Genomic DNA, 25,504 nt, shown 5'->3' with positions numbered 1-25,504 from the left:
CTTCCCCTGCAATTTATCCCAGGCCTTGGCAGATATGGTTGAGGTAGCACATCTCATGGTGAGACGTTGGCTCACTTCTTTTCTTATCAATGGATCCTGGTTCTCCTAATTTTTTGTTTCTTTGAGATAAGGTCATAGTATGTAACCCTAGCATGCCTGGAATTTATTGTATAGAGCAGGTTGGCCTCAAACCTGTGATTATCCTCCTATCTCTGCTTCTTCCTCTTTAGTTCTGAGATTATGGGCTTGTTTCACTGTGCCTGGACAGTTTTTCTCTTAAGTAAGTGTGGTGGTTTTATTCAGGTGTCCCCCATAAACTTAGAGTGTTCTGAATGCTATGTCTCCAGCTGATGGCAATTTGGGAATTAAAGCCTCCCAGAGGCAGTGTATTGTTGGGGGTGGGCTTATGCATGTTATAGTCAGCTTCCTCGTACCAGTGTTTGGCACTCTCCTGTTGCTGTTGTCTATTTGATGTTGGCCAGGAGGTAATGTCCACCTTCTGCTCATACCATTGTTTTCCCCTGCCATCATGGAGCTTCCCTTGAGTCTGTAAGCCAAAATGCCCCCCCCCCCCTTTTTTCCCCACAAGCTGCTCTTGGCGAGGTGTTTTCTGCCAGCAATGTGAAACTGACTGCAACAGTAAGTGAACTGTGTTACAAGAGGAACACTCTACATTTAGTTTTCTTTATGATGGTGAACTATAGGCAGATACTATACCAAATTCCATTGATTTCTTATTACTGAGCAAGACCTTACAAATGAATTCCACAATTTAAATCTGTGATAAGTGTAATGGTGTCTTAATATCACTTGCTTTTATGAGCATTATAATTACTGGATGGCATTGCATGTCATACCCTCCTTCACTGCTAGCAATTCATGCATCCCTTTAGCAAGTATTTGATGACTGCCAATGAGATATCAGTTGGCCGGACACTGAGGCAGAGACTGTGCTAAAAAACAGTCTTTCTAAGACTAAGTTTTGGAAATGAAAGCAGTTCCCTCAAATAAAATCAGTGGAATTCCCCTAACTCTTGTAATTTCATCTTTATGCCTCTCATCTGGTCTTCTCTGGAGATGATGCCTACCATTTCCCATCTCTGTTATGGTAACTGTTGGGTACTTCAAAATGGGCAGGCAGCACTGAGGATGCACTACACTGCATAACCCAACAGATTAGGAGATCTCTAATATGCCCTCCCAGATTAATTTTCTACTTTAGATCACTTGGCTTGATTTCTCAAGTTCTTTTTAAGTTTTCCCACTTCACATTAAAGCATATAGAACAAACGTGCACAAAGAAGTTTAATAAAGGCAAATTAGAGTCTAGTGCCATGGTTTCCAAACTTATTTTTAGTATCAATTTCTCCCTCCTCTTCAACAAAACCTTACTCTGTTCACTAACACAGGAAACATTAAAGAAGAAAGGCCAGATACAGGTAGAGCAGAGATCCTCTCTATTTAGGCTTCCACTCTAACCACCACCTGTTCCTGAGACACCCTAGGGATCCAAAGAACATTTTTTTAACTACTGACAATGGAATGGTTCTTTTGAGAGTTTCTTCCTGTTGTAGTATAGCTTTTCCCTCCAGGTATAACTTGCTTATCCCATTGACCTCTTGAAGTAGAGATTATCTTGGTCCTGTAGGTAGTAGATGAAGAGATGGTCACAGGACCCTCACCTGGGATCCAACCATTACTCTATTTCTGCCATCCCCCAGTTGCAAGTGATCTTGGGACATGCCAGAGTACATAGTAAATTAAAGGTTAAATGAAAGCAGGCCTCCAGGATGTAGCGTTTATGAGGTTGTCATCTCTGATGGGGTGGGATTTTGTGGTGATGCAGCTACTTTAGGGTCACCCCAAAAGTAACCCCAACAAATTTATTGGTTCATCAAGTTGGACTGTAATGAAATAGTCACTGATACCCTATCTGGGTGAACACAGATTTGCTCAGGTCTCCTCAGGAAAAGCTGATGCAGTACTTCTAATTTTTTTCTTTTTTATTAATTAGGTTTGTATTCAGCAAACATAGTCAGTTTGGTACCATTGTTAGGCTCATCCATGACCTACCCTCTCCCCTTGTTGAGGTATACGGGTCCTGCATTGTGGAGTTAGCCCTCAGTTATGGGTAGGATTAAGTATTACTAATTTGTTTTTTGCACAAACACTCACTAACTCCTATCAGTTTTTAGAAACTGAGCTAGTGTTAAGAATATAATATCAAATAATTCTTGTCCTCAAGGTTTCAACTCTAGTGAGGCATAGGCACAGAGAAACAAAAAGTACATCAAAATGTAAAAATGGTATAAATGCAGAGAAGGAGGACAGGGTATTGGGGAGAAAGTAGGCTTCCTCAAAGAAGTACTGAAGCAAAATTTTAAAAGATAGCCAGCCTTTTGGTATTTGGAAAGGCTCAGTGGTAACAAGGAAAGGATTCTGGGAGGAGGAGAGAATGCCAAGTAGACTGAAGTATGATGTAGCTTGTCACACAGGGAAGCTAAAAGCATGCATTAAAGGGCACTAGGGAGCATGGGGTAGTCAGGAAGTATTGTGCAACAATGTGAAATTATATGTGAGGGTTCTTCAAACTTGGATATCATGACTACATGGTAGCTCATTTGAAATGTAGACTTTTGAAAAACTTCTCAGATATCCTATATCAGAATCTCTAGAGAACATAGATCCTGGAGGAAGTCCTGAAATCTGTATTTTTTGTTTGTTTTTTTCAAGGTAGGGTCTCACTGTAGCCCAACTTGACTTGGAATTCACTATTGGGTCTCAGGTTGGCCTTGAATTCACACAGCAATCCTCCTACCTCTGCCTCCCAAGTACTGAGACTAAAGGCATGTATCACCATGCCCAGCACAATCAATCAATCGATCTGTCTATCTATCTATATATTAATTTAATATATTTATTTATTTATTTATTTATGAAAGAGAGAGAAGGAGAAAATGGGTGCACTAAGGGCCTCCAGATACTGCAAATGAACTCTAGATGCATGCACCTCCTTGTGTATCTGGCTTATGTGGGTTCTGAAGAATTGAACAGGCATCCTTTGGCTTTGCCAGCAAGCACCTTAACAGCTAAGCCATCTCTCCAGTCCCCACAATCTATATTTTTAGAAAGCATCTCAATTGTTGTTAGGCTCAACAATTTTAGAAAATCCCTTTGTGAGCCTGAACGTTCAACACTGAGAAGCAGCAGGATATAAGAATAGTTTAGAATAGTCACTTGGGCTGCAGTGTGAAAGCCCTATTAGTAACAGGGTACTTGGAGTGGCCCAAACAAGTTATAATGTAGTGTTGGGACTGAAGGGAGGTGAATGAATGAAATAAATATATTTAGGAGACAGAACTAATTCAGCAGTTGATTGGATTAAGTAAAATCAACAAGAGATGGTATAAAGAAGGAAAATAGCAAGTTTATGTGTTCACATTGGATTTGTGGTTTTAGGACACATGTAGGTGAACAGAAAACCCAATCCTGAAGCTCAGACAAAGGATGTGGAGGACACTTTGGTACTGATCACCTTGCGGTTTGAGCAGCAACAGCAGCCACTTATTTTGTGTATATGTATATATGGTGAAGTTGAAATTTAAAATTGGATCCACTTGACTTCTAAGCCAATACTTTATTATTTTACTACATGAACTAAGCAGTGGATAAAAGTGCTGGCAGTGTGGGTAGTTAATGAGCAAATATTCCTGGGAACTGTTGCAAACCAAACCTCACTTGAAAAAGCCCCTGGAGGTGTTGCATGAAGGACACTTAGCTAGCCTCAGGATCCTTATCACCCACACAGGACACTCCAGATCTTTTGGTCAGGAGGTCCATGCCAAGCTCCTACTTCAGCTCTTTTGGTATCGCCTAGTCTATTGGAAGGGTATGGTTTCCCCACCTAAAAGACTGAGAGATGATAAGGCAATTACTTGCCTTATTTGGGATAGACTTGTGAATGACAATCCACTAAAGAGACGTTTTTCATTTTCTCTAAGACAGAGACACATGAGTAAGTCTCTTGTCACAAATTCTCAGATAGTTATAATAGTAGTATTTTATAATTATAGAGTCTCTATTTGGTCTTAGAAATCAGATTCTTCTCATGAAAATTATGAACTAAATGGTAGCTTAATGATCTGTTATGAGGGTGCTACAAACAGCTACTTTCATTCATGATTTCTGCTCTTTCCCCAAGATCCAACTCCTGACTGCAAGAAGAAGCACAAAGATGAATAAGCAGGGATTAAGTAAGGCTAGGTGCTGCTATCAGGACACAGCAATGCAAAGTCAATTCATTTTTGTCATCTCCAGCATGTGGATCATGTTCTGAGGAAGCTTTATATCCTTATGTCCATGGAGGAAGTCAAGTTGACACTGGTTTCCAGGTAATTTGCTAATGGGGATTAAATATATGCTTTAATGGGCCGGGAAGAGAGCTTGCCTCACAAACATGAGATCCCAAGTTCAATTCTGAGAACCTATGTAAAAATGTGTAGTGTGGTGTGGTGGTGGGTACCTGTAATCCCAGCACCAGAAAAGCAAAGACAGGCTGACTCTTTGGGCTCAATGGCCAGCCAGGGTACCCTGTCTCAAAAAAGGAGCTGGCACCCAAGGAATGAGGTTGTTCTATGGGCTCCACATGCATGTGCACCTTCACACAATGTACATCCATACTCCCATGTGCATGTGTATATGTGTACATACATGTACATACACACATACACATGCAAAAATTCTTCTGTACTTCTCAGTTGAAAGTAAATCTGAAATATCCATAGACAAATATTATGCTCTCCCCTTAAGAAGGAAGGGAGGGAAGAAAGCAGGGAGGGAAGGAGAAAGGGAAGGTGTTTCCTTTCATTCAAGACAGGCCCTTTTGTATAGTGTAAATGCATTCTTCCTAGCAGTTTTTATTCAAGCTCCCAAGACTAACCTAGATACAGTTTGCTGAACACAATGCTGAAACAATGAAGGAAAACAATTTGGCTAAAAACTCTTTAAGCAAATAGCAGGGACTAAAGACAAAGTCAAGCAACTGCTACATTCAGAGAGTAATAATAAGGAGGAAAATTAACCATGACCACAAGTTTCAAGAACTCTAAGACATAATGAAAAGACCAAACCTAAGAATCTACAGGTAGAAGGAGGATTTGGCGTACAAATAAAGAGGATCTATTCACTGAAATTATACCAGAAGATTTCCCAAATTAAGGGAAAGATATTAATACATGAGTAAAGGAGGCATGACTAGAAGTGACTATCCATAGCACATTATGGCTATGATGTCAAGACTATAAAACAAAAAATATTCAAAACTGCAAAGAAAAAAATGCGTAGTCACTTACAAAGGCAAACTCATCAAAATCATGTCAGATGTTTTACAAGAAACTAAAAAAGCCAAGACAACATGGAATGATATATTTCAAGCCCTGAAAGTAAACAACTGCCAACCAATTATTATATCCAGCAAAGTTATCTTTTAAAATTAATGTGGAGATAAAACCTTCAAGATAAAAATAAGCTACACAATCCATGAATATTAAAGCCATCAATACAGAAGATATCTAAATGAATCTTATACATAGAGGAAGAAAGTCACAAACACTAGAGCTCAGATGACTAGATGAATAAATAAGAACAAGAAAAGAACAAAATGTTTCCAACTCAGTAAATCAGCAAATCCATAAAATGAATAAAAGACAACAGTAAGAACAAACAATATTTGAACCAGGAAAAAACAATAAAATAACAACACTACTTTAAGTTAATAACCTTAAATGTAAATGTTCTTAATTTCAACTGAAAGACACAGAATAGGGACTAGGGAGATGACTCAGTTGGTAAAGTGCTTGCCATGTAAACATAAGGACCAGGGTTCAGATCCCCAGCACCTCGTAAATGCCAGGTGACATGGAGGCCTCCTGTAATTCAGGCATGTAGGAGACAGGGAATCCCCAGGGCAAGTTGCCTGGCTATACTAGCTGAATCAGTGAGCCCTAGATTCCAGTGAGAGACAATGCCTTGGTAAATGAAGCAAAGAGTGAACAAGGAAAACACCTATGTCAACCTCTATCTTGCACATACACACAGACACACACACACACACACATACACTCACGTGTCCACATGTATACATATATGCATACATTCCATCTATATATGCAAAAAATATTAATTTTTTAAAAAGAAGCAAGGCTATCTGGCTGGATTAAAATGAGGATTCAGCAGTTGTCTTAAAAAAAAAAACCCTCATTAACAAAGACCCATATAGACTGAAAGTAAAAGGATTTGCAAATGACAAAACACAAGTAGCTACACTCCTACCTGATATGGTAGATTTCCAGCCAAAATTGGTCAGAAAACATTAAAATAAAGGGCATAATAAATACAGAAGTTATAATTATTAGGCATATATGCACCAAATGTTGGCATATCTAATTTTTTAATAAAAGACAAGTGCTACTTGATTACCCACCAAAGGTTAATGGTAAGACCCTGCTGCTGAAGACACCATATGCTGTTGGTATGGAACATGGAGAGACCTGGCTGGAATCTGGAAGAGAGTCAGTCTCCAGACAGTTAGCTTATCTAGTGTGAGAAGGTGCTACATGAGCGACTGGGGGAAAATGACCAAAATCTGTCCAAGCAACTCGTGGTCTAAGCTACTCAGCAGCAAACAACCGGACATGATGCTCACTCAAGTGCAATAGTGGCACACAGCCATGGTGGGCAACCAACTGCTCTTAGATTGGCTAATGGATCCATTCAATGAAACGGAACCCATAGCCAGAACTGGGAAACAAGTCAGAATCATATCCAAAACATGAGTTCACTCTCCTATATCAAGCTCCCACCAATCTTGGGGCTACAACAGGGCCTACACCTATTAAATTCTCTCTAAACTAATAATGGTTATCCCATTTATCCAGTGTTGAGTTCACTCCCTTGGAGAATCTGCTTATCTTTTTTGGATGGAAGCAGGACCTGTGGAGAGAATCAGCCCATCGCACTTCACCAGGGCCCCAGCTGAAACCATAGAGGAACTGGGAAAATGAGCAAGAGTGCTGCTTTCTTGGTGAACTTGGTGTCAGCACCAGGGTGAAGGAGATAGACACAGAGAACACCCAACTCTTACCAAACCAGATATCCAGAGACACAGAGGCTCCCAAGACCTCATCACCAAAGAAGATCTAAAATGAACCCAACATGACTCAGGGAAATTTGTGGAGGAGGGTGTGGAAAGATTGTTAGAGCCACAAGTTGGGACATTATGCACAGAGACCTTGCTTCTTCCTCATAACTGATGGCTACCCCACAATGCATGAGCCACAATCCCCATGGAGATAACTGGCATCCCCAATGAGGAGGGTCCCTTTGGAGGGGGAGGACAAGGATAAGGGCAAGGATGGTACCAACATGTACTGTTTACACACTGAGTATGTACACAACTAATAAGGAAAAAATGGTTAAAAAAAGACAAGTGCTAGTAGACATCAAGTATATATATAAATGTATATATGTATAGATGTGTGTATGTATATACGTATATAATATATATAAATAAGACTCAGATACATTAATATTGGGAGACTTTAACACTACCCTATCATCAGTAGCTAGATCATCCATACCAGAAAAAAAAAATAAGGAAACTTCAGAGTTAAACTGCTCCTTAGATCAAGTGAACTTAACAAAAATCCATAGAACATTTCATCAAACAGCTGTGGAATACAGATTCTCTCCAATAGTCCACTGAAATTTATCCAAAAGAGACCCAATTTTAGGCCATAAAGCAAGTCTTAATAAATCAATGAAACAAAGAGCTGGTTCCATGTAAAGATAAACAAGATTTACAAACTCTTACTAAACTCACCTAAAGGAAGAGAGGGTAAACCCAAATCAACAAAATCAGAGATTAGAAAGGGGACACTATAAAATATGACTCTGGGAAGATGGTGGATTAGAAATAGCATCTGGGGCTGGAGAGATGGCTTAGTGGTTAAGGCACTTGCCTGCAAAGCCTAAGGACCCATGTTCTCCTCTCAAGATCCCATGTGAGCCAGACCCACAAAGGTGAGGCAAGCACAAGGTCACACATGTCCACTAGGTGGTACATGTGTCTGAAGTTTTAGTGCAGTGGCTGAGGCCCTGGCATGCCAATTCTCTCTCTCTTTCATTTTCAGTCTCTAAAAAAAAAAAGAAAACAAATTAAAAATTAAAAAAAGAAGAAATAGCATCTGTAAGGACAGGAGTTTGAGGAAGTTAACCACAGAAACCAGACAGTGGCATGCTGGTGTCTCAGGCCCAATGGCTACTGGCAGTGAGAAGAAAGGAGAAGGCAGTGATGTATCTGTTACCTACTATCAGCACAACACCTCAAAGGAAGTAGGGATGGTGATCCATGGATAAGTCTGTCACCCAATTCCTCAACAAGCATCCTGGTGGGGAAGATATTCTGCTAGAACAAGTTGGTGTAGATGCAAGTGAAATTCTGAAGATGCAAGGCACTCCTATGATGCCAGGGAAATGCTAAAGCAGTACTACATTGGTGATGTCCATTAGAGTGACCTTAAACCTCAAGGTGATAACAAGGATCCTTCAAGAAACAATTCATGTAAAAGTTGATGGGCATATTGGATTCCCCCATTATAGCAATATTCTCATAGGCTTCCTGTATCATCAGTTACACCATGGGAAGCAAATCCTCCTGAGGAGACTTATTGAAGTCTATGAACACATCTTGAGAGGCAAAAGTAGAGACTTGATTTGGGAGCCTCAGCAGTGGCCCCTCCTTGAATTCTGCGTTAGTTGTTTGCTCTCCCCTTGGAGCCAAGACAGTGGAGCAGGCGTCCATCCACCTCCAACCTGGGACCACTGTCCTACATCTCTCAGAGCCTCACTCACAAAGCACCTGCCCACTGTTCTGTGTCCTTGCCAGTATCTCTTCACTGGTTTGTGCACATACCCTTATATTTCACAAGCCTGATTCCTGTGTTGTAATGACATTGCCTTTAGTAAAGACACCTGATTTTTATATGCTGAATGCAAAATAAACATTCATAAGAGGGCACTGCTGTAGTCTTGAAGGTTTTCTGTTTCCATTTTTCTTTCAAATATCTTATTAAAAAATTCCAATTTAATCTTGCTGGGAAATGGAACCCGCCTCCATGTCCCTCAGCTGATGAATGGATAATGAAGATATGGCACATTTATACAATGGAGTTCTACTCAGTGGTAAAGAAAAATGAAGTTATGAAATTTGCAGGAAAATGGATGGATCTGGAAAGGATTATACTAAGTGAGGTAACCCAGGCCCAGAAAGTCAAACGTTGTAAGTTCTCTCTCATATGTGGATCCTAGCTACAGATGATTGGACGTCTGTGTGAATAGTAAGAAAATTCAGCAGCAAAGGCCAATAAGCTAGAAAAGAGATATAAAGGGAAGAGAATGGAAGAGAGGGGGTACTTAATAGGACGGTATTATATATATGTAAGTAGAAGAATAGATCAACAGGGGTGAAAAGGCCCAAGTGAGGTCAGGGGAAGAGATTGAGTAAAGAAAAGGCAGAGGAAGGGCTAATCAAAATCTAAGAGAATATAAATAAATCATATGGAAACCTACTTTTATGGACAATGGAACACTCAGGAGCCAAATATTTTTACTAGAAAATTTTCAGTGCCAGGGATGGGATACCTTCCAGTGAGTTGTTGGCCAGGGAGGGCCCTGATGGCCCCAAAACATTACAGACCATTGTTGAGGCCCTTGGTTTCTCACCAGGAATAGATGGTAAGACCCTACTGCTGAAAACTCCACATACTTGGGCTGCAAGGCCACTGAGAAATCCTGCTAGAACTGAACTGATAACCTTCTCCATGTAGATCAGCTGACAGAAAGCTGGAAGAAGGCAGTCTGCATGCAGTTCAATGGGAGAGAGAGAAATCACCAGTGAAAATACTCAACAGTGGACACTGCAAGCCTTATATTTTGCCAGCCAGGACAAATGAGCCACCGGGTTCAATAGTGGCATGTCTGTCATGGTGGAAACCAACTGCCCTCTAATTGAACTGGAGGTCTGCTCCATGGGACAGAATACATCCCTGATACTGAAAAACTAAAACAGGGGTAGTCATGAGCCTTAGGGGTATAACATCTGCTGCTCTCTGGCTAAATGTATTTACTATGTTCATCAAACTCCCCAATAAGCACGTCTCTTAATATTCATACCCATATATTAATGCTACTCTCACTTTTGGTTAGAGAACCTTCTCTTTTCAGATGACAGTGACCTTGGGATGACTCAGAAGGCATCATGGTGCTGGGCAGAAGTGACAGGGGAGTGCTCAGCACTACAATATCTCTATCACACCTTCCAAGGCTCAGGGTCCATTATGGAAGAGGTGGTGGAAAGAATGTAAGAGCCAAAGGAAGGGTAGGACTCCTTACAGTGCTCCTCCAGACAGAAAATGGCCTGGATATCCATGACCTCACAGTGTCTGACACTACCTACAAAAGACCATCATAATAAGAGGAAAAGATCACGCCATCAAAATAAGAGACTAATTGAGAGTGGGAGGGGATATGATGGAGAATGGAGTTTCAAAGGGGAAAGTGGGGGATGGGAGGGAGGGCATTACCATGGGATATTGTTTACAATCATGGAAGTTGTTAATAAAAAAAATAAATTAATTAAAAATATTCTTTAAAGTTATTTGAGAGGGAGGGGAGGAAGATAGGAAGGAGAGAGAGAGGGGGAGAGAATATGAAGGAATGAACACAGATACACTAGGGCCTTTTACCACTGCAAACTCCAGAAACATGCTTGTGTATCCAGCTTTTTTTGTGGGTATTGGGAATTTGGCAGGCTTTTTTTTTTTAATTTTTAAATGTATTATTTATTTATTTGAGAGCGACAGACAGAGAGAGGAAGAGGCAAATAGAGAGAATGGGCACGCCAGGGCCTCCAGCCACTGCAAATGAACTCCAGATGTGCGCACCCCCTTGTGCATCTGGCTAACGTGGGTCCTGGTGAATCAAGCCTCAAACCGGGGTCCTTAGGCTTCATAGGCAAGCGCTTAATGGCTAAGCCATCTCTCCAGCCCTTGGTAGGCTTTGAATCCAAGTGTCTCTGACCACTTAGCCATCTCCCCAGCCCCTAACCATTCCCATGCTTTATGCTAACCTATTCTTACTTAACCTTTATAAAAATTAACTCATTTAGTACGAGTTACTTGTGGCTTTAAAATTCATACTTGTTATAGATATCAGTATTCAATTCTCTTATTATTGAGGAATATTGTATCACATAAATATGCTTTGATTATTTAGCCATTCTCCTGTTAGTGGATGTATGAGTTGTCTGTAGTTTTGGGCTATTATGAAGTTTCAACAAACCTTTTTTTTCATGTATGTTTATAAATATATGCTTTTTTTCTTTGGGTACTTAGAAGACACATTTCCTTGGGCCATTGGATAGGCATGTTTAACTTTATTAAAAACTGGCCCAACTTTAGACTCTGCATATTTGTCTGTGTTTTCTTCTAATCCACAGCAGTGGAGGAATCCATATATAAGGATGGCTGTGCCAGGCCCTTTCTTAGAACACAATGATGTTTGCTATCATCTTTTATATATATATATATATATAACTCCAAAACCCTTAGGTGGCACAGAAGTTTCTTGTCCCTCACCTTTGGTCTTGTTTCTCCTTCTATAGCACTATTAAATGCTCATGGTGCCTGCCAACACTGTTTATTTCCCAAGACTCTACTCACAATATCTCATTTGCTTGGAATAAATTTTGTCTGTTACGTCCATGTTACTCCTACTCACTCTTTAGCATCATATCTTTCAGAAAATCTTTCCTAACCCTTAGGAAGAAATGGGCAATTATCTGATGTGGTCCGACAACATTCTGAGCCTTTTTTTCATTGCTGTTTAAACATTTTCCCTCTGATTGTGAAAGGAAATTTGGGGAAATATTGAAAATTAAATAGTGATAAATTAAAATGTTCTATAATTCCACTAAATGTCTATAATTACCACTTAGAGATACTTGTGATAACTGTTAACATTTTGCAAAGGCATTTCATTGCTACCACTGGTCCAAACCCATTATCTCCAGTTGATTATATTAGTTTCCCAATTAGTCTCCTTGCATTTGCCTGCATTTTTCACAATTTATATCAACAGAGCTACCAGACTGAATGGCTACTATGTGAGGGAAGAGAAAAATCATCTCTAGCTTGTAAAAGAGATGTTTCTGCCTTTAAAAGAACTACCTCAAATCACAAGAATGTTTTATCTCAGGAAATCCAGCATCAGAGACCTTCAAGCATTATGATTCCAACAGCACTAGAATAAGGCCTTACAATCTAAGTTGTTTCTCCAAGTACTAGGTCTCCTGAGAAACAAAATTAGTTTAACTCTTTCCAAGTTAAAAACTCTAATTCTGAATTTTCTTTGAACTCTTTGTATTTTTCTTCATTTACTATTCTGGAATAGTTTTAGTTGTCTTTTGCAAACCTATTACTTTGTCAAGTGGGCCATGGGATCATGTGTGGATGCAACTTCCCACTTGAATCACTCTGCATATAAGTCCAGTCTTGAGGCAAGAGTTAAAATGAGGAAAAGAATAGAATCATTTAATATGAATTCAATAAAAGCCTACAGTATCAGGCCAGGCATGGTGGTGCATGCCTTTAATTCCAGAACTCGGGAGGCAGAGGTAGGAGGATCACCGTGAGTTTGTGGCCACCCTGAGACTCCATAGTGAATTCCAGGTCAGCCTGGGCTACAGCAAGACCCTACCTCGAAACGTGACCCCCAAAAGAGTCTATAGTATCATTTTTTTCAAATATAGACTTCATGATGAGTCTATCTTATGGGTTTTTAACAAGTTTGTTCATATATTTGTCACCACCTAATTGAAAATTCATATTTGCTTGCATAAATAGTATCCTAAGGAAGAAAACCTGAGGATAGAATTAGTTTGTAGCTATAGTTTAGATGTTGAATGTCATCCTGAAGCCCATGTAATAAATGCTTGTTCCTGGACCTTTAAAAGGTAGGAACCTTAGGTCTTTGAGGAGAATGTGTCTTCAGAGGGGATGTGGGATCCCAGTCAATATGAATCCTGGCTAAGATGTGAACCCTGTAATATCAGCTTGTTATAATGTGCCACCCTACTAAAGGCCTACACCAACAGGGTCACCTGATCTTGGACTTGAATCTGCAGAAACATAAGACAGAACGACCTGCTCTTGACTATGTCAGGTTCTAGTGATACGAAGCTGACTAATGCACTGTGTGTATATTATAGAAAATTTCCAGTTTTAAGTTTACATTGAATGTGTGTCCAAAAGTTTATCAGTACCTTACTCATAAAGGATTCCATGCCACTGCAAGTGTTTTCTTCTTCTTTAGTCTCTTAATGATCTACTGCCTAGCAATTTTTAACCCTAAGAAGACAATTAAATTTAGTCACTGATTTATTAAGGTAATGTGTTTTAGTGAAAGCATCACAACTTTTGCTAGTACTCTGGAACTATAACTATATTGTAAAGATTCTCCATCTTGTTATATTCTGAATAAAGTCAGTATTATTAGCAAGAAGTTACTTGGATATTACAGATTTCTTTAAGGCCTTAGTTGTTGCTGCTTTAAGGCAGTTAGATATATATGCTTCAGAGGTCAGTTAGTAACACGGGCAGAGTTCACACATGAAATTTGAGATCCTTATTTCCTGCTATGTCCTCTCCAGGATCACCACTTACAGCCATGCTTATGCAAGGTTCCTCATGCTATTATGGATAGCTTTTTATTGGATTATTAGCTATTTACTCTATGGTATGCTGTGACTGTGGTCTACTTTCAGATCACTCCCACCCCGAATGGGAATTTCACCGTTGATCTCTTTTGCCCACGTTTTACTCTCCTTTCATTCAGCCTGCTTTTTTCATTTTGTAGAACCTTTAAGTAGCTTTTTATTTAGTTTAACCCACCCCCCCTTATGTCTACAGTTAAATGTGGGAGAGTTAGTTTGTAAGGAGCTTATACCATCCATACTCAAAATGAAAGCAGCATTACTCCATTTTTAAAATACAGCTAGAATCCAAAACACCATCCTCTCTTATCTGGATGACCTCAAAGTACTTCTACCTGGCTTCCTTACTCATCCTTGAGTGACCAAGAATGACAAAAGTGACTGCAATTTCCTTTCTTGGCTCCATCTGATTAATTTAGAAGTAATCTTGAGATCAGTGGGTGAGAAGTTAGGAGAAAGAATTTCCTTCCTTGGCACCAGGCCATCTACTAAGTAAGAACTACCTGACTAGTCTATTTGAAAAAATGCCCTTATATTTTATTCCAAAACACTTAACCTTTCAAATATATTAAAACAATTAGCTTCTTTAAGATACTTATTTACTATCTTTGCTGGCTAGCATTCATGAGTGCAGGAGCTTCTCTGTTTTATTTTACCCTGACATATCATGAGAGCCTGCAATGGTAAAAGCACAGAATAAGTGTAAAAATAAGTGTTTATTAATAAGTAAATGACTATACCTGTTAGTATAATTACCTCTGTTCACCCTTATTAATTTATTTGAGAGAGAGAGAGATAGAGAGAGAGAGAGAGAGAGAGAGAAGAGAGAGATGAGAATATGGGCATGACAGCAACTACTGCCACTACAAATGAATTATACATACATGAATCACTGTGTGCATCTGACTTTACATGGGTACTGAGGAACTGAATCTGGGCAAACAAGCTTTGCAAGCAAGCACCTTTAACCACTGAGCTATCTCTCTAGCCTTATCACCTAAATTATTAATATCACTCTCCTTGCAGAGAGCTTTTTGAACATGTCAGAAGTATCACTGATTTTGCTTATACTGTGTATTATGTTCTGTGCACAGAAGCCAAATTTCTTATAAAGATTGTATATTAAATTTTCTTCTCTATCCTGAGAGACTCAAGACATGAAAAGATGGTCTTATTCTCATATAACCAGGGAAAAAATTAGCCACAGGCTAAGGTGCATATCTAAAATCAAAGTTTCACTATGTCTCTTTCTCAGAAAACTTGGACTTCAAGGCTTCTGAGTTAAGTCTGATACACTGACACATGAAGAAGCATGTCAGGATAGTCTTGTAATAGACATGAAAGATATTGAGTTTTAAAATATATTTGCATTCATCCTCCCTAAATTTTATATTTTGGATTATATGAGAAATATATTGATGGGAAAATAAAGGCAATGAGATTATTAACAATTTTATAAAAAACATGACAGAGATCCCTACCTCTGTATACATGTACATGGGTGTGTATGTGTGTGTGTGTGTCTAGGAGAATATAGATTTTTAATTTTTCTACTTTCAGGGATGGTACACATGCTGATAATAACATACTAGAGAGCAGAATAGAAAAAGAAAGCAATGCTGACAGCCACCAGGGACAGGGTATTAGTATCGCTCTTATTCCTTCTGGGACTAAAAGTAAATCTTTGTGGAGATGTCGAGTAATGTGTTAGAGTTGATGTTGCAGATCAATTAAGACTAGCTATAGTATACCAAGACTTAACTGAAGGTCTATAATTGTCTTCCCAAGCTCCTGTAGATAAGCCAGAGTTGTAGTATAAGACATGACCATGTTTTCAAAGAGAAACAAACCTGTTAACTTTCAATAAGCAGAGTTCTCCCCCATCATTGTAAATGAAAATTTCTCTCTAGGGGCTCCTGAGCTCTTCAGAGTTAAATTATCTCATTTAGATAGAATGCTTAACTCTCAGGCAAAGTCTTCTACCTCAATTATAGAAGAAGGTTGTTTTTAAGAAACAAGTTCATTCTGCACAAGAGTATTTTGAATGCTGAATAAACTCGAGAAGGATAAGAAGTAGGCTTTGTAGCTTGCTTTGCACAGCATCTATATAAAAGTGGCTAGCCTGTGTTTTCATGATTAAGCTTTTGAGGCAACTTTGTACTTTCAAGGGCTTGAAAAGCCTGACATAAAGTGTCAGGTGAATGACGAGATAAAATACTGGCACCCTGAAGCTTAATTTGGGAGACTTTTCTCAGATATTTAAGACATGGAATTCTAATTCAGAGGACTGATATGTTACTTCTTGTTACTCTAGATATATTTTATAATCTTTTGATTTTTAATCCTACATAAGAACGTGTTTTTATTTGTTTTATTTTGAAGCCTTTGGAGTATTTGCTATAGTGATTTGAAATTGCATGCTGTAAATATTGATGTATTATTATCCAGTGTCTACATAACATATCAGTCCTCTGAATTAGAATTCCGTGTCTTAAATATCTGAGAAAAGTCTCCCAAATTACTTCAGTGATGGTTTTATTTATTTGTTTGTTTGTTTTCTGGTGCTGTACTTCTATTACAGCAAGTGTACTTCTATTAAAAAAAAAGTTGGCTGGGTGTGGTGGCATGCCCTTTTAGTCCCAGCACTCCAAAGCTAGAGGTAGGAGGATAGCTGTGAGTTAAGAGGCCAGCCTGAGACTACATAATTAATTCTAGGTCAGTCTGGGCTAGAGTGAAAGCCTGCCTCGCAAAACACCAAACCAAACCAAAACAAAACAAAACAAAAACACAGGGCTGTATTTCTATGGCTGTTTCTCTAATTACCTATTTTCTTCTACTTATTGTTTTTGTTTTATTATCTGATGTACTTACTTAATTTTGTATATTGGACTTTCTGCTGAAATTTTCATTTCAACTATCATATGCTCTTATTTCTAAGAGCATCTTGCTATTCTCCAAGTGGTCCATTGCATGATATCCTATTCTTCAAGGATGTGAATTACATTTAATATCTGATTTTATATCTTCTATTATTTCTTAAAAGGGAGGTCTTCTGGCTTCAATGTTCTCAGTCTGAGAAAGTTTTTATATTTTCTTAGTGTATATAAATTGTGCAAACTAATAGGTATCATTATGACATTTTCAAACATGTATATAATGTCCTTTGATCATAGTTTCTGCCCTTTCTTGTTACCCTTTCCTAGCACTACTTTTTTTTTTTTTTTTTTTTTTTTTTTTTTGAGGTGCAGTTTCACTCTAGCCCAGGCTGACCTGGAATTCACTATGTAGTCTCAGGGTGGCCTTGAACTCATGCCAATCTTACTATCTCTGCCTCCCAAGTGCTGGGATTAAAGGCATGCACACACATCCAGCCGCCCCACTTTTTTTAAGCTAAGAAAAATTTATTTTAGAAAAGCTGCCAAGCTGACAGGGGATCCCAAGTAGGTAGGTAGTCCCCAACTTTTAAAAATTATTATAAAATATACATGAGCATAAAATTTCTCACCATTGTTTAACACTTCCTAAGGAGATACAAACAGATGTTTATTTATCCCAGAAAGATCACTAATGGTGGAGCAGAGAAATGATTCCATACAAGTGTAGCTTGGTGAACTAATGACTTTAACTAGGGTTACTTACTGGAGCCTGGGCAATCTATAGGCAGCTATACCACCTTGGAAAGAGTCCTGGCCCTTCCTTTTTCCACCACAGTTGTTAATTGGCCACATGTCTCATTTATTGGTCGGGCCTATGTACTATCTAATGAAGCACCTCCAGAGCAGTCTTGTGCACTCCCTTGTGAGTACCATCCCCTTCCACAAAGGAATATTAGTGGGCTCAATTTTATAATAGTCTTGTGGAAATAATCAAAGTTGCTCTGCTTTCAATATAGAATGGCCATGTCATGCCTAGAAGACAGAGTTTCACAAGAGCTCTGTGAGTGTGTGTGTATGTGTACATATATATATATATATATGTATGTATATATATGTATATATGTATGCATATATATGAATGAATATTATCTATGTATCTATGTATCTATCTATGTATCTATCTATGTATCTATCTATCTATCTATCTATCTATCTATCTATCTATCTATCTATCTATCTCTGTCTGCCTGCCTGCCTGCCTGCCTGCCTGCCTGTCTGTCTGTCTGTCTTTGGTTTGAAGCAGTCTTATATAGACCAGATTGGCTTTGGGCTTGCTATGTAGGACAGGCTTACTCTGAACTCCTGATCTTCCTATTTCTACTTTCTGAGTGCTGATATTAAGGTGTGTACCATTACATCTGGCTCATTTTAAAGTATATGATTCAGGCTGCAAAGATGACTTAATGGTTAAGGTGCTTGCCTGCAAAGCCAAACGACCCAGGTTTGATTCCCCAGGACCACATAAGCCAGATGCATAGGTGGCACATATGTATGGGAGTTCGTTTGCAGTGGCTGGAGGCTCTGGTATACCTATTCTCTCTCTTTCCCCCCCTCTCAAATAAATAAAAAGAAATATTTAAAGTATATGATTCATCAGTGTCAAGTACATTCACTATTATATATATAATCTCCAGAACTTTTTTCATTCATATTAGAGAAATGAAACTCTTTATCCATTAAATAGTAATGTTTCATTCTCCTCTTCACATAGGCCCTGGAAACTACTATTTTCTGTGTCTATGGATCTGATGATGCCAAGTATATCTCTACAAAAAAAAATCACATACTATTTGTATTTTTTGTGACCACCTTATTTCATTCATGCCCTCATGTTTCATCCATGTTTAGCATGTGTCAGAATTTCCTTCCTTTACTAAGACATAAATACTGTGTTGTGTGTATATATAATTCTAATTTTTATCCCCTTATCCACTGATGGACCCTTGGATTGCTTTCACACTTTGGTTATGAGCATAGATATAAACATATCTCTTTAAGGCCACAGTTTCAGTTATTTGGATGTATGTTCCTGCAAGTGGAATGGCTGTATCACATGGTACTTGTATTTTCAACCTTTTTTTGTAGAAACATAAGATGGTTTTGATTTTAATTTCCCTAATAGGTTGAGCATTGAGCATCATTTCACGTACTTATTGGGCATTTGAATATTTTCTTTAGAAAAATGCCTATTTGGATTCTTTGTCCATATTTAGACAAGCACCTTTAACTGCTGAGCCATCTTCTAGCCCCCTCATTGCCTATTTTTAAATTGGGCCATGTGGCTCTTATTAAGTGGCCACACAATCAAAACCCAGAAGACATCAAGTAATAGCAGGTATGTAAAGAAATTAAAGCACTTGTGAACTTTTGGTAGAATATAAAGTAATACAGTTATTATAAAAAACAACATAGGAGTTCTTCAGTGAATTCTCATGATTAATTCTATACATAAACTTTGGGTAAGATTTCATAATGGTGAGTTTAAAGCCCTTCCTGGGATAAATAAACATTTGTATATCTCTCCTCAGGAAATTTCACACAATGGTAAGAAATTTTATGCTCATGCATATTTTATAATAATTCACACATGTATCAAGTCAAAAAGGATAGGGACACATAGATGTTCAGGGAATGTTTAAGGTAAGCCAAGTAGATCATCGGGGTGAAATAGGATAGTTGAAACAAGGTTGGAGATGTTGGCAAGACTGGACTTTTTATGCCATGTTAAATACCATGTTAGGATAAGTGGAAGCAAGTAGAAAGATTTTGCATTTTTGTTATGTTTTTATGAGAAAGAAAGAATTGGCATGCCAGGGTTTCCAGCCACTGCAACTGAACTCCAGATGCATGTACCATCTTATATACATGTGCAACCTTGCACACTTGTATCACCTGTGCATCTGAGTTACATGGGATCTAGAGACAAATGGGAGTCCTTAAGCTTTACAAGCAAGTGCCTTCACCACTATACCATCTCTCCAACCCAAGATTTTGTATTATTTTTAAGATTTTGCATTTGTAAGAGAAGTATTGTGAAAAATATCTCAACGTGGGAAGACAGAAGATTCAGAGAATCTTTATTTAGGGAGAACTGTTAAGACTCTGGGATAACAAGAGGGATGAAGAGGGAGTAGTGATTTAGCTAATGTTTAGGAGGTAAAAATTTATAGAATATAGTGACTAATGGAGACAGGAAGGAGATAAAGGGAAGAATAAGGTATCTTCAAGGTTTATATTATAGTTCTTTGAGTCACTGACAATGTCTCTCACCTATTTTAAGGAAGCTAGGTAGTACATGTGTGAAGCAAGGAAAGTTTAGATTCAGCTTAGATATGCTGAGGAAGCAATGTCTGAGGGACATCTAGGCAATCATCTGGAAGGAAAAAAGGGCCTGAAGCTGAAGGGAGAAGTCTCAGGTAGAGATTTAGATTTTATGGTTAAATATTTATAATCTGTTCAGAATGATAAAATATTTTTAAAAAGTTACAGACACCAAGATCCTGTTAGCTGCAGCTAACTCTTTCCTATAGAATGTGTAATACTTAGCAGCAAACATATACTAGGGTATGCTATTTGGGTTTGCAATATGTCACTTATCTTAACTCTGCCAGGCTTGCTTGTGGAATCAGCAGTAAGACAAAGTGGAAGCCTAACTGCATTTTTCTCTCTCTTTCTTTCTTTTTTTGTTTTATTTTGTTTTGTTTTTCGAGGTAGGATCTCATTCTAGCTCAGGCTGACCTGGAATTCACTATGTAGTCTCAGGATGGCCTCAAATTTACAGCAATCTTCCTACCTCTGCCTCCCAAGTACTGGGATTAAAGGTGTGCACCACCATTTTTAATTTTTTAAAAATTTTTATTTATTTATTTGAGAGAGAGAGAGGGGGGGTGGGGAAAGAGGCAGTTAGAGAGGGAGAGAGAATGGGCGTGCCAGGGCATCCAGCCACTACAAGTTAACTCCAGATGCATGCACCCCTTTCTGCATCTGGCTGACGTGGGTCCTGGGGAATCAAGCCTTGAACTGGGGTCCTTAGGCTTCACAGGCAAGCACTTAGCCACTAAGCCATCTCTCCAGCCCTCTTTATTTCCTTTTGCATGTGTATGTATGTGTAATATGTGTGTTGTGGTGTGTATGTAACTGAGTGTACAGATGCACATGCCCTGTGTGCATGCATGTGGAGAACAGAGGAAGCATTGGGTATACTCAGATAACACTCGTTCATGGGCTTCCTTGGGACAGAGTCTCTTACAGCCCACAGCTGCTATTTTCAGTCTGACTGACTGACCAGCAAACTCCAAATATTCTTCAGTTTCTGCTCCCCACAGGATGGGGGTTATAGACATGTGGGGGTACTCTTAGCTGTTTATGTGGTTGCTGGGGAAATCAAACTCAGGACAAATCAGACTCTCAGGACTTTTGCCCACAGAGCCATCTCTGCAGTCCTGATAACTCTCTTTAATCTGATCTTCCTGGCTGGATGTACTCTTTGGGACAGAAATGAGAGAATCAAGACAACAATTAAAAGTAGACTAGCACCAGTTAATCCAAGACTAGAAGGTTGTTTGTTTGTTTGTTTGTTTGTTTGTTTTTCTGAAGTAGGGTCTCACTCTAGCCCAGGCTGAGCTGGAATTCACTCTGTATTCTCAGGGTGTCCTCGAATTCATAGCGATCCTCCTACCTCTGTCTCCTGAGTACTGGGATTAAAGGTGTGCGTCACCACATCCGGCAAGAAGTTTTCTTGATGAAAACAGACATTAAACACTCTGTGTGAATTTTCTTCACATATGATATAATACATTCCTAAGCCTTTTTCACCCTTGCCTTTAATGTTAGTGATTTTTTTTTGAGACAGAGTCTCACGTACCCCAAGTTGGCCTCTAACTCACACCGTAGCAGAGGGTGACCTTGCATTTCTGATTCTCCTGCCTCCACCTTTCAAGTGTGGGATTATACATCTTTTTTAAAAAATAATTTTTGTTCATTTTTATTTCTTTATTTGAGAGTGACAGAGAGAGAGAGGGAGAGAAAGAGACAAATACAGAGGGGAATGGGTGCACCAGGGCTTCCAGCCACTGCAAACGAACTCCAGACGCGTGCGCCCCCTTGTGCATTTGGCTAACGTGGGACCTGGGGAATCGAGCCTCGAACCGGGGTCCTTAGGCTTCACAGGCAAGTGCTTAACTGCTAAGCCATCTCTTCAGCCCCCGGATTACACATCTTTAGTGATTTCTGCTAAACTAATTTAAGGAAGTATATATGTCCAATTTAATAATATAACTGCAAAGAAAGCAAATTCTTTAAAACTATTAGTTCGGTGGCCTAAAATTTTTGAAGGTTTATACAATTACAGAAATGTTAATAGAAAGAAAACAGACTTTTACTGATTTCAGATCTAAATATAAAATTCTCTAGTTAGTTCAGTCATAAAACTAAAAGTTTAAGAAAACTAAAGAAAGTAAATTATATAATCAACTACGGACCTTATAGTTTTCTTACTTGAATGGAAAGATGGCATAGTTCTTTTCAGTAGCTAGGAATTATTTTTAATTACCTTCAACATTTCCTGTAACAGTATATATATTTTTTGAGGTGTTGGGAATTGAACTTAGGGTCTTTATCAATCTTTTCTCTTTCTTTTCTTTTCTTCTTTCTTTCAGAGAAAGAGCCAGAGATGGGGTGGGGGAAAGATGAGTGCTCTAGGACCTCTAGCCACTGCAAAAAAAACTTTAGACACATGCACCACCTTGTGTATCTGACTTTATGTGGGCACTGGAGAATCAATCCTGGGTCCTTTGGTTTTGCAGGCAAGCTCTTTAACCTCTGAGCCATCTCTTCAGCCCTCAACCAAGGGTCTCATGCATGCTTTAAGAAAGTGCTCTACCAATGAGCCATATTCCTCAGCTCTACTTTTTCTTTTTTCTTTTAAAATGTTTTATAGTTTCTGGGGGCTAATTTATAAGTACTAAATTCAAAGATAGAAGAACTAATGCACTGGGCTGGAGAGATGGCTTAACGATTAAGCGCTTGCTTATGAAGTCTAAGGACCCCTGTCCAAGGCTCCATTCCCCAGGACCCACGTTAGCCAGATGCACAAGGGGGTGCACATGTCTAGAGTTCATATGCAGTGGCTTGAGGCCCTGGTGTGCCCCTTCTCTCTCTCTATCTGCCTCTTTCTCTCTTTGTCACTCTCAAATAAATAAATCTAAAAAACACAAAAAATTTAAAAAGAAGAACTAATGCATTGATGACTTCACACAGATAAGCCAGAAAAGTGGGGTGACAGCTAGACCTGGATATTTTCTGTTCAGAAAACTTGATAAAGCATATGCTAGCCAACAGAGGCAGGGGCTTGAGAGCATGAAGAGAGAAGAGAGTCCTTTGCTCAAGGATGCCAGAACAGTATGTTCCAACTTTCAAACTGCAAGCCATGCACTTTCAATAGTTCCCCATGAGGACATAGGCATTATAAAATTCCTGTTATCATTCCCCTTTCCTTCAAAAATAGAATAGCTTTACTTTATCTATCTCATATACCAGATTTTCTCATAAAATTTAGTTTGAAAAAAAAGGATTCTAGAAGACTTCCGGTTAAGATGGCGGCGTAGGTGCCACGCCAAAACAGCCTGGGGGGGGGAAGACCAAAAAAAACTCAGCAAAATACACACTTTTACTAAAAAGTGAGGTGTATAGGAAGTTGAGGCGGCAGCGGAGAAGTAGAAGAGTTCCAGAGCATCCAGAGCCTGCACAGGCGGGAACAGCGGCTCCGGGCCACTCGGCTACCCGCCGCAACCGCGGAGCGGCAGAAAAACCGCCGGTCTCTCGGCTCGAGCCGCAGGACAAGCCAGGTGCGGGATTTTCCCCTCACACCGCGCTCTCCGCAACTCGGGAAACGTGAGGGGAGAGCGGCAGCGAGCAACGGAGGGAGGAGCAGACCGCGAAGTAAAAGCACACGTGGAGAAACGATACAACCAGAACAGCGCGGCTCCCTCCCCTCCCCTGCCGCCTGAACCCAGCTCCAGCTAACACAGCAGCGGCCCGGGACCCGGCCACGCCAACTTGGGCTGACGGCGGGACCCAAGCAGGAGCAGAATTTGGCAGCAACTTCAGCGGCTCCAGCACCGGTACCAGTGGCCCCAGCAGCAGCGGACCCAGGAGCGGCAGCGGTGACATATCCCGCAGCAGCGGCTTCGGGGACACGGCAACGGCAGCTTCAGCAGCGGTGGGGGCTCCGGGGGTGGCGCATACAACAGCTGCAGAGGTGGCGGCAGCAGCTCAGTTTGCCCCATAGGAAAAGCAAGTGCCCAGCTCCAGAAATCAGAACAGCAGCCCGACGACCCAGGCAGCAACTTGACTGAGACCACAATCACCCAAGGTAACTGGGATTGCACCAGGGAAGGGTCTCACTTGGTCACAAGCTGACTTGGATACCTCAACAGACCAGAAATCTAAACCTCTTTGTTGATAGAGGATCTGGTCATTATAATAACTACTCTTGCATACATACTCGGGGCTGTTTTTGATGGAATGGGTACAGTGTCTAGCTAAATTTTAGAATCTACCAGTATATTATTCCACTCAGCCTGCTTGAATACTCCTATAGCAGGGAAACTCAACCCCTAAGAACATCTTTGTAGATACTCTGAAAGTCTTAAGAGCCACACCTAATACCTTAAGGTCCTACCCTGAAAATATATTACACCAAATCAATTGATACAGCTAAGAATACACAGCTAGCTAGAAAATCCAAGCATTAACTTAATCCAAGATGCAAAAATATATACATTATAACACAAGAAACACTAAAAAGCAAGACGATATAAATCCACCTAAAAGTAGTAATGCATCAGAAATGTCCTCCAGTGAGAAAGAGTTAGAGGAAATGCCTGAAAAAGAGTTCAAAAGAATAATTATAAATATGTTCAAAGAGGTCAAAGAACACATGAAAACAATCAAAGAAGAAATCAAAGAGGAAATCAAAGAGGAAATCAAAGGAATCAAAGAAGAGGCAGGACACCAATTTAATGAAATAAAGAAGGCAATACAAGACATAAATAGAGAAATAGAAATAATAAAGAAAAACCAGTCAGAATTACTAGCAATGAAGAACACAGTTAATGAAATAAAAAACTCTGTAGAAAATCTCACCAGTAGGATGGATGAGGGAGAAGACAGAATATCTAAGCTAGAAGATCAGGTGGCAGATCTAATGCAGTCCAACAAAGAGAAAGACAAACTTATAGAAAAGTATGAGTGGGAATTTCAAGATATTCGGGACACTATGAAAAGATCCAATATAAGAATTCAGGGCATAGTAGAAGGAGAAGAATTCCACTCCAGAGGCATAGTAGGCATCTTCAACAAAATCATAGAGGAAAATTTTCCCCAAATTGGGAAAGAGGTGCCAATACAGATACAGGAAGCCTTTAGAACCCCAGCCAGACAAAACCCAGAAAGAAACTCTCCTCGCCACATTATACTCAAACTTCCAAACACACAAACCAAAGAAAAAATATTGAAAGCAGTTAGAGAGAAAAATCAAGTTACCTACAAAAGCAAGCCCATCAGGATTACAGCAGATTATTCAACACAAACTTTTAAAGCCAGAAGGGCCTGGAGTGATATATTCCAAGTTCTGAAAGATAACAACTGTCAACCAAGGTTACTTTATCCTGCAAAGTTATCCATCCAAATAGATGGAGAAATAAAGACATTCCATGACAAAAGCAGGTTAAAGGAATAT

General features: G+C 39.4%; 1 protein-coding gene and 1 pseudogene across 6 annotated transcripts in view; one reads left to right on the top strand and one right to left on the bottom strand.

Annotated features, from left to right (window-relative positions):
* Dock3 (dedicator of cytokinesis 3) overlaps positions 1-25,504 on the bottom strand; it is a 455,655-nt gene that overhangs the window by 183,918 nt on the left and 246,233 nt on the right. The window lies entirely within an intron of this gene.
* Positions 4,360-8,992, top strand: LOC123455585 (annotated as a pseudogene).

The sequence above is a fragment of the Jaculus jaculus genome, chromosome 17 (genome assembly GCF_020740685.1).
Source record: "Jaculus jaculus isolate mJacJac1 chromosome 17, mJacJac1.mat.Y.cur, whole genome shotgun sequence".
NCBI classification, from domain to species: Eukaryota; Metazoa; Chordata; class Mammalia; order Rodentia; family Dipodidae; genus Jaculus; species Jaculus jaculus.
The sequence above is the reverse complement of the archived record's forward strand: the minus strand, read 5'-3'. Positions and strand labels throughout refer to the sequence as shown.